This window comes from Salmo trutta, unplaced genomic scaffold (genome assembly GCF_901001165.1).
Source record: "Salmo trutta unplaced genomic scaffold, fSalTru1.1, whole genome shotgun sequence".
Taxonomy (NCBI): domain Eukaryota; kingdom Metazoa; phylum Chordata; class Actinopteri; order Salmoniformes; family Salmonidae; genus Salmo; species Salmo trutta.
This window is the reverse complement of record NW_021822911.1, coordinates 10,934,395-10,944,859: the sequence shown is the minus strand read 5'-3', so window position 1 is coordinate 10,944,859 and position 10,465 is coordinate 10,934,395. Positions and strand designations below refer to the sequence as shown.

The 10,465-nt window shown below is 39.4% G+C and overlaps 1 long non-coding RNA gene across 1 annotated transcript; it reads left to right on the top strand.

Annotated features, from left to right (window-relative positions):
• Window positions 1-294: 294 nt before the first annotated feature.
• LOC115186341 (uncharacterized) lies at window positions 295-2,280 on the top strand. The gene is made up of 3 exons (XR_003875708.1): window positions 295-802; window positions 1,137-1,848; window positions 2,234-2,280. It is a non-coding gene; the product is annotated as an uncharacterized LOC115186341 (long non-coding RNA).
• The last annotated feature ends 8,185 nt before the right edge of the window (window positions 2,281-10,465 follow it).

Sequence of the window (10,465 nt, the reverse complement as noted above, 5' to 3'; positions counted from 1 at the left end):
ACTTTGAATCCGAACCATCTCCAAATGACTGAGCCAATGCTTTTTCTTTTACTAACCAATTCCTCGTCAAAACGCTCCGCAGACGCTGTTGCTTCCTCCATGTTTGTTGAAGTGTCTGTTCCTGCCCCTCCGCCCTCTGTGCATGAAAGAGGAGGCGCGGGGAGCAGCGCAGAGAGCTCCGGGTCTGCAGCTTGCTTGGAGCAAGGATCAAAGCGCAAACTATATCGATATATGCGAAATGGTCTAATTTCATATCACATTTAAAATATATATCGATATATCGCCCAGCCCTAGTCAGGCTGATAAGAACAATTCTTATTTTGTATAACGGGTCACTTACGCTTCGAACACACCGACTGCGTCGTTGCATCACTGCTACGTAACATTTTGCGCAGCTCGGCAACTATACTGACGCTTCGAACACACCGACTGCGTCGTTGCATCACTGCTACGTAACATTTTGCGCAGCTCGGCAACTATACTGACGCTTCGAACACACCGACTGTGTCATTGCATCACTGCTACGTAACATTTTGCGCAGCTCGGCAACTATACTGACGCATCGAACACACCGACTGCGTCATTGCATCACTGCTACGTAACATTTTGCGCTGCTAGGCAACTATACTGACGCAGGAACCTTTTGCAGATGGTCGCATGCGGTTGTACACATGGAGGAGTGAATCATTTTTGCAGTATCCTCAAAACCGTGTCTTTTTGACACAACTGCTGACAGCTACAGGGACATAAACACAAAAAAATGCTGCTTGGAGACAAGTGTCCACGATAGTAGGATTGCCAGGTCAGTTTAGTAGTGAGCACGTGCTAGATGTGGCTAGTTAGCTAGCTAGCTAACCTAGCTTGCTAACCTAGCCAATGAGGTGTGTGTGTGAAAGAAATAGTCAAATAAATTATGCTAGTTACTACCCCTGATAACTTTACCAAATAATCATGTTTGAAAGAGTGAGTGTGTATGTCATAAATAGTCATAGAAATGGTAGATACTACTGTACCCCTGATAATTTGGTCAGATAACCGTGTGTGTGTCTATGTGTACAGTAGGTGACATATCCATGATAGCTATCTAATAACTACAGGTATGCTAGGTAATGGTTTGGCTTATCATGTCTATGTAGAAGAAGACTGTAGGAGGAAGTGGAGAGGACTCAGGGACAGGTATCAGAGAGAGAGAGAAGGGCAGAGAAAGAGAAGAAGAGGTCTGGGTCAGCAGCTTCAGGCCAGCAGCCTTGGTGCTTCTGCCACATTCTTTCTGTTCTGGATCCATTTATTGTGCCTTGGGCAACGAGTGGCAATTTTACAGCCAGACCCTCTACTACATCATCCACAAGTGTTGTCCCCACCGGTGCATCAAGACCCTCACTGTCACCTACAACTGCGACCATCGCCTCCACCGGTGCAGCGAGACCCTCTACAATGTCTACATCATCCACCAGTATGACCACCATCGGTGCAGCCATGGAAGACGATGAAATGGAGGAAGCACCTCTGGATCTAGGACCACCTGAGATTATTATGAACCTCACGGAAGTGACCACTGAGGACCTCGTTGAACAGGATGTGGCCGTGGAGACAAACAGAGAGAGAAACCAAGAGGAACAACGTCACACCAAGGGTCATCGAAGGGTCCAGATCCACTCAACTCATTTCAGCAGAGGCTCCTCCAAGCCGTGGAGAGGGATGCAGCCCAACCTGATGCTCACAGGAAGGAGGATGAAGAGACCCTCTTTGCCATGAGCCTGGTGCCAACCCTGAAGAGGCTGCCTCAGCAAAGAAAAGCAGCAGTCAAAGTTAAAATGTATCAGCTGCTTTTCCAAGCCCAGTTCAATGGTAGGTTTTTTTTCTTCTCCACATCACAGGTAGTGTCATAAGTGTTGCGACAGTCAAGTAGGTCATTCTTTACAGTATACTCATGTAGGCTAATTGGTATTTCAGATCAAAGTATTAATATGAGGCAAATGTACAGCTGTTGTTTCTAGGTTAGAAAATATCCCTAAACAGTTTACTGTCTAAATATTTTCCTGTCATATTCATCTTTATCTCTGAAATACAAATTCCATGAGTAAACAGCAAGTATTACCAACTTTACTGCACTGTTACAATATTTCTGCCTCTAACTACACTATACAAGCAGTATTTAGTTAACATAAATCTCACCTTTTATGGTTTTCTTTTATGTTAAGCTTGTATGTGTTGTTTTTCTCTTCCCTTCCAGAGATGGAGTCCATTTAGCCGACCAGCTCACAGGAAGGACAGGAAGAGGAGAGGAGTTGTCTGGTTGTTGTTTTTCTCTTCCCTTCCAGAGATGGAGTCCATTTAGCCGACCAGCTCACAGGAAGGACAGGAAGAGGAGAGGAGTTGTCTGGTTGTTGTTTTTCTCTTCCCTTCCAGAGATGGAGTCCATTTAGCCGACCAGCTCACAGGAAGGACAGGAAGAGGAGAGGAGTTGTCTGGTTGTTGTTTTTCTCTTCCCTTCCAGAGATGGAGTCCATTTAGCCGACCAGCTCACAGGAAGGACAGGAAGAGGAGAGGAGTCGTCTGGTTGTTGTTTTTGACCTCCCTCATTGTACCTTTCTTTTCACACACGTCCGTTCCGTTTAAATTCAGTCAATTCATAGTCATTTGTTTATAAAGTCTCGGGATAGCATTCATTATTAGTGTTACATAGATTTCTGAATGGACAGAATTGAAACTCGTACACTGAAGAATTCACAGATGCTCTTTTTTAAATGTTTACACGCACACACACCTCTTTCAATAGTTGTATTTTTTTTAAACATTTTTTACACGTACCGGTCATGTTCTTTCCTGTACTTGAATACTTATTAAATTAATTTTTCATAGTGAGTTGTTTATTAATATCTCATTTAGACTTAATCTGCTCATTTCTTCCCTACACCTTCGCAGATCTAAGACAAGATGAAAGTAAAAACACATTCTCTTCCTAATTCATTTTTTTCCCACCTGTATTTTGTCAGGCCAGTGAACATGGTGTTAAACTGTACTATTTGTATGGACCCTAGGTTACCCTTTCCCTTAGTTATCATACTAACTGTATGTCGTATAACCTTAATTAGTGCTCCTGCTCACCTGATGTACCATGCCAGGTGTGTATAATACTGACGTTAATGAGAGAGGGAAGGGGTTTTAAGGTGTGGTCTTTACTCCCAAATGTCACTTAAATATAGCTTCCAAATGAAGAGAGACAATGATACATAAAGTAATCTGGGGAAAAAATGATATTTTATGGACAACGGTGGATGGTTCTTAAAATAACCTTTGTGTTATTGGGCTCTTCAAAGAGCTGTTTCCCTCCACGGCATACTGCCATGGAACTTCACCTGCTGGCGATGAGAAGTAGGTGGTCAGCTTCTCCGTCACTTGGAGTGCCTGTCTGGGGGCGTTGTTGGCACCTGCCTTGAAACAGTACAATTCAGTCTATGACTATATCATTAAACTGTAGCCCAGGCCAACTCTACTCTTAGAAAGAATGGTACTATCTACTTCAAATGGTTCTCTGGCTTTCCCCACAGGAGATCCCTTTTTGTTTCCAAGTAGAACCCTATTGGGTTCCATGTATAACATTTTCCCCAAAGGGTTCTACCTGGAACCAAAAATGGTTCTCCTATGGGGAAAGCAGAAGGACCGTTTTGGAACCTTTTTCCACATTTGTGAGTTGTCTCCTTTTGAAAGACATTGCTGATGCTACAGCTTAGCTCACTAGCTACATACATAAACAACAACACTGAATGGCTCAGAGTGAGAGGGGACGTGATTGACTGCCGCCATGCGTCACTTGTATCAATAAATCACCATCAGAAAATGTTTTGTGAGGTAATTATTTGTGTATTTACTGTTTTATTCACATGTTTTCAATTCTGGGTGACAAATCATGCATTCCGATTCTTGCATAGATTGTAATGGGCACATATTATGTGTGTAAAATACTTATTTGAAGGTTATACTGATTATGATGAGCTAAGCTAATTCCAGCTATGTGTATGGAGCCATGTTTGTTGACATACAATGCATTCTGGGTTTCACGTAATCATCCGTTTGACCAAAGATGTTATAACAAAATGAGGTGAGTAAGAGTTCACTCATTTTTTGAGGACTTCCGGAAATGAATGGTGGGATGTGAACGACGGTAGATGACACACCCCTTCAACACTATAAACAGACTGAACTCATCTTGTCTTTTATTATCTTCGGTTTCTGTGAGGGGAAAAAATGCATGGCTGCTTGCTGAAACTAATCGTAGCTCAGTTGGTAGAGCATGGTGTTTGCAACGCATGGTGTTTGCAATGCCAGGGTTGTGGGTTCGATTCCCACGGGGAGCCATGTATGAAATGTATGCATTCACTACTGTAAGTCGCTCTGGATAAGAGCGTCTGCTAAATGACTAAAATGTAAATGTAAATGTAATTACTGTCGATTTCTAGAAAGGGTTTTACCTAATTATTTCAATCAATGGTGAGCTCACCCCGTGATGTGATTAATTATACATAGTAATTGCAATTAGCTAATTCATATTGTAGTTTACGTCAGCCGAGAGTTAGAAAATATGACTGCTTGTGTTGGGTCAATCTTTCTTCAGTTAGCGCTACGACAAATGTAGCCTACATTTTTTCCGGTTAGGATGATTGTGTTGTGCTATATATATATATATATATATATATACTTCTGTGAATATCTGAACCATTTGCATCCGAAAATAAACTGCTCACATTCAGGAGATAAACTTTGTAAGGACTGTGTGTTTTGTGTAAATAGTTTCTGAAAAAAGTGTGTCCAGCTCAAACGCTGATTGTTGCGTCATTGGTAACTGTCCGTTTTAAAGAGGGTTCTAAACGAGCGTTCTAAATGAGCGTTCTAAACGAGTGTTCTAAACGAGTGTTCTATACGAGCGTTCTAAATGAGCGTTCTAAACGAAGGTTCTAAACGAGCATTCTAAACAAGCGTTCTAAATGAGTGTTCTAAAGGAGCGTTCTATACGAGCGTTCTAAACAAGCGTTCTAAACAAGCGTTCTAAATGAGTGTGTCCAGCTCAAACGCTGATTGTTGCGTCATTGTAAAGTGTCTGTTGTAACGGGGTTCCAACCTACTAATCAACCCGCTTCAGGGACTGTAGAAAGGCTGGTAGGAATAATAACAATGGCTGGGCTGATGGGCACTTCAGTGACTTGGAGCCTTTGATTCCCTGCCTCTGGGAGCCTGTCCACTTGTTACATGATTACTGAGTGAAAGAGAGCCTATGAAAGTTTTCATGGAGGGTGGGTGACCCCCCTGGTGGCTGAACCTGAGATCAATGAGAGAACTTGTCAGAAAAAACGACAGAGTCCCACTTTCTCTGTCATTGCACAAATTAGAGAGTGGGGAAAAAATGTGTAAAAATGTATACAGAGGCTCTGGAATTTGTCATAAAAAAAATAAAAATGAAAATAGTGAAAAAGGATTAAAATAAAGTTCCAACAGTACATGAGATGATCAGACTGAACCAACTGCTATCTTAAAATGTTTATTCAGTTAGGAAACAGAGGATGTATTACATAAAGTTATCACAGAATTAAAGTTATCACACAATTAAATAATAAATCCTCACTCACACAGACAAACATGGCTTCATTATTGTTCACAGTTTATTATCATAGTTTCTCACAGATTCTGGCTTCCACTGTTAGAATGGCTGAGCGAGAGGAGGTGGGGCTTTTTTCATAGCCTGAGAGAGAGAGAGAGAGACATTCAGTTTAACTAGAGGGGCTGGGTGCGCCCCCTGTTGGCTGAACCCGGGTGGGAGGTTCCCCCTTAGCAAGCAATGGACCCCAGCACACCACTGAAGCCATTAATAACTATATTCAAAAACACACCTGGAAACCTGTTCAATCACCAGGCACACGGCTCAACATGGTTCAATGACAGAGAAAAAAAAAACATTGTGAAAATTAATAAAATAAAGTTGCAGCTGTCTTTGATATGCTCAAAATTAACTAACTGCTATCTTGAAATGTAGAGAAAGTGTTTTAAAATAGGCATCCTATCATTTGAAAATTAGTTGAAAGGCTAAGTGATTCTCCTGACAAGAAGCTGACAGTCTTCAAACAGAGCAAAAAAAGTGGTCCCAAACAATATGTCAAAATGAATAAAAAAATGATACAGCTGTCTTTAATAAGATCAATATTACAATAATGGATACATAGACCTCCAAACATTTACAATGAATAGCAATATTACAATAATGGATACATTATTACCAAACAAATCAAATTTAAATTTGTCACATGTGCCAAATACAACAGGTGACCTTACTGTCAAATGCTGAATACAAGCTCTTAAACCAACAATACAGAACCTGTTGAGGCCACGGGTTAGCAATGAACCCTGAGACGGGATTGCTAGCAAGGCTGGAAATTCAAAACATCAAAAATCTAATAATTTCAATTTCTCAAACAATCAACTATTTTACACCATTTAAAAGATAAACATCTTCTTAATCTAACCACATTGTTCTTTTTTCAAAGAGGCTTTACGGCAAAAGCATAAAGTTAGATTATGTTAGGACAGTACATAGCCACAAAAGTACAAACATCCATTTTCAATTCAAGGTCAGGCGTCACCAAAAGCAGAAACCAGCTAAAATTATGCACCAACCTTTGACAATCTCCATCAGATGACACTCCTAGGACATTATGTTATACAATACATGCATTTTTTGTTCCATCAAGTTCATATTTATATCCAAAAACCGCATTTTACAGTAGCGGTGAAATTCTGATTTTTTTCTTCTCTGAAATGCTTCCGGTGAACAACGTTACAATTTTCAAAATTACTATTCGAAAACATTGGTAAATTATAATATTGTCATTCAAATAATTATAGTTTAACATTTCGTAAATGATACTGTCTTGCCAGATTTCAAAATAACTTTACTGGGAAATCACAAGTTGCAATAAACCAGGTGCTGTGCTAAGAACAATAAGCTAGCCTAATTAGCTTAGCATCATCTTGTAACCATGTAATATCAATAATACTATTGTCAATAATCCATTACCTTTGATTATCTTCATCCATTGGCAGTTCCAGGAATTCCAGGTCCACAACAAATGTGGTTTCTTTTGACAAAGTTCATAATTGATGTCCAAATAACTCCAAGTTGTTCCATGTTGTTAGCGCTTCGGTGGCTACTAAAAAGTAGCGCGGGGGGGGTGTGTGAAGTCACGGCAAAAAGTTAAAAAAGTTACAAAAATAATCTATTTATGTTTGTTCAAACATGTCAAACGTTGTTTAGCATCAATCTTTAGAGCCATTTTTAACGTGAAACATCAGTAATGTTTCAACCCGACTTCACCTGTGTCTAGAAAAACGTTTTTTAAAAATGTCTCGTGTCTCATGATTGCGCAGGTGCAGGCCATAATGGAAGTGACGACATCCCACGGACGTCAACTTCAATGCATTCTAATTTGCTCCCTGTTAATCATGGAAGCTTCAAACAACTTTATAAAGATCGCTGACATCTAGTGGAATCCGTAGGAGTTGCGAACTGTATCCTTTCTCACTATGGTATCTAATAAACAATGACACTAAATAGTACAGCCACTAAATTCTCATTTTTTTAATCTATTTTTCTCAGGTTTTTGCCTGCAATATGAGTTTTGTTATACTTACAGACACCATTCAAACTGTTTTAGAAAATTCAGAGTGTTTTCTATCCGAATGTGTTAATAATATGCATATCCTAGCTTCTGAGTTGGTGTAGGAGGCAGTTAAAAATGGGCACGTATTTTTTTCAAAATTCTCAATACTGCCACCGTGGCCCGTAGAGGTTTTAAGAGTTAAAACAGGGTGCAGCCTTGACCTCTAAATCTCTTTCAATAGGAATACATTGCCTGCTGCCCTAATTCCAACCTTCCTAAGTCTGGCAGAACTACTAATAACATTTTTATTAACAGCAAGACAATTACAGTAATATATATATTGAATGAATAAAGAGATATCTTACCTTGAACCAGTAGCAGATGCCATCTTGCTCCAAGTAATTTCTCAACTAAATTTTTTCAGAATACAGCAAAGGTAACAATCCAAAATCAGCTCCTTGGAAGTGTGTTCTCTCTCAGTATAAAGTTCTATTGAGAATAATGGCCTTCTCTGGAGAAGGCCTTCTCTGGAGAAGGCCATTATATACACACTCAGATAGGCACAACCCTTTTCAACATTTAAATATCGAAACAAGAAAAAACCCTGTGTTTAAAGTTGTGTTAAATTGATCATTCAGGAGATGAGATTAACACCTTGCATTGATTGTCCATCCAAGGTGGTTGCCTACGTCATTGTTATGTTGAGGTTAGAAGATCATCAGGGTGATTCATTTCAGGGCTGGGCACTCTTTCATTCAGTAATACAGAGGCAGGGCAATCAAAGGCTCCAACTCACTGAACTGCCCATCAGCCCAGCCATTGTTATTATTCATACTGTTTGGAAACAGGTTCTATTCAGAACCTCTCAGACTAGAAAATATAAATAATTTTTACTATAGTGTTTTAAATTGTTTGCATGTAGAACGGCTGGTAGGAATAATAACAATGGCTGGGCTGATGGGCACTTCAGTGACTTGGAGCCTTTGATTGCCCTGCCTCTGGGAGCCTGTCCACTTGTTACATGATTACTGAGTGAAAGAGAGCCTATGAAAGTTTTCATGGAGGGTGGGTGACCCCCTTGGTGGCTGAACCTGAGATCAATGAGAGAACTTGTCAGAAAAAACGACAGAGTCCCACTTTCTCTGTCATTGTACAAAGTAGAGAGTGGGGAAAAAATGTGTACAAATGTATACAGAGGCTCTGGAATTTGTCATAAAAAAAATAAAAATAAAAATTGTGAAAAAGGATTCAAATAAAGTTCCAACAGTACATGAGATGATCAGACTGAACCAACTGCTATCTTAAAATGTTTATTCAGTTAAGAAACAGAGGATGGATCACATAATTAAAGTTATCACACAATTAAATAATAAATCCTCACTCACACAGACAAACATGGCTTCATTATTGTTCACAGTTTATTATCATAGTTTCTCACAGATCCTGGCTTCCACTGTTAGAATGGCTGAGCGAGAGGAGGTGGGGCTTTTTTCATAGCCTGAGAGAGAGAGAGACATTCAGTTTTACTAGAGGGGTTGGGTGCGCCCCCTGTTGGCTGAACCCGGGTGGGAGGTTCCCCCTTAGCAAGCAATGGACCCCAGCACACCACTGAAGCCATTAAGAACTATATTCAAAAACACACCTGGTAACCTGTTCAATCACCAGGCACACGGCTCAACATAGTTCAATGACAGAGACTGTGGAAAAAGTGTTTTTAAATAGGCATCCTATCATTTGAAAATTAGTTGAAAGGCTAAGTGATTCTCCTCCTGAGAAGAAGCTGACAGCCTTCAAACAGAGCAAAAAAAGTGGTCCCAAACAATATGTCAAAATGAATAAAAAAATTATACAGCTGTCTTTAATAAGATCAAACTGAACTAACTGCTATCTTGAAATGTTGAAAAAGTGTTTTTAAATAGGCATCCTATCATTTGAAAATTAGTTGAAAGGCTAAGTGATTCTCCTCCTGAGAAGAAGCTGACAGCCTTCAAACAGAGCAAAAAAAGTGGTCCCAAACAATATGTCAAAATGAATAAAAAAATTATACAGCTGTCTTTAATAAGATCAAACTGAACTAACTGCTATCTTGAAATGTTGAAAAGGTGTTTTTAAATAGGCATCCTATCATTTGAAAATTAGTTGAAAGGCTAAGTGATTCTCCTCCTGAGAAGAAGCTGACAGCCTTCAAACAGAGCAAAAAAAGTGGTCCCAAACAATATGTCAAAATGAATAAAAAAATTATACAGCTGTCTTTAATAAGATCAAACTGAACTAACTGCTATCTTGAAATGTTGAAAAAGTGTTTTTAAATAGGCATCCTATCATTTGAAAATTAGTTGAAAGGCTAAGTGATTCTCCTTCTGACAAGAAGTTCACAGCCTTCAAACATAGTGCAAAAAAAGTGGCCGTGAACATAGAATATTTTTGGGTCAAAAAAAAGAATATACAGCTGTCTTTAATAAGATCAAACTGAACTAACTGCTATCTTGAAATGTTGAAAAAGTGTTTTTAAATAGCTCAGTCTTATCACTCATTATGAGTCAAAATCTGTCACTTCCAGGAGTGCTCATTTTGTCAAAAATAAAAAAATGAAAAAATTAACAACTCACAGCTGTGTTAATAGACCCAACTCAAACATCTGCTATCTTGAAATGTCCAAAAAAGGTATTTAAATGGGCCTACCAGACATCTTCTTGAGAGAAGATAAGGTCAGGGACTCCTGACTGACTCTCTGTCATGTTGAAATAGGTTCTCCTGTCTTACTTTCTGTCATGTTGAGATTGGTTTCCCTGTCTTACTTTCTGTCATGTTGAGAT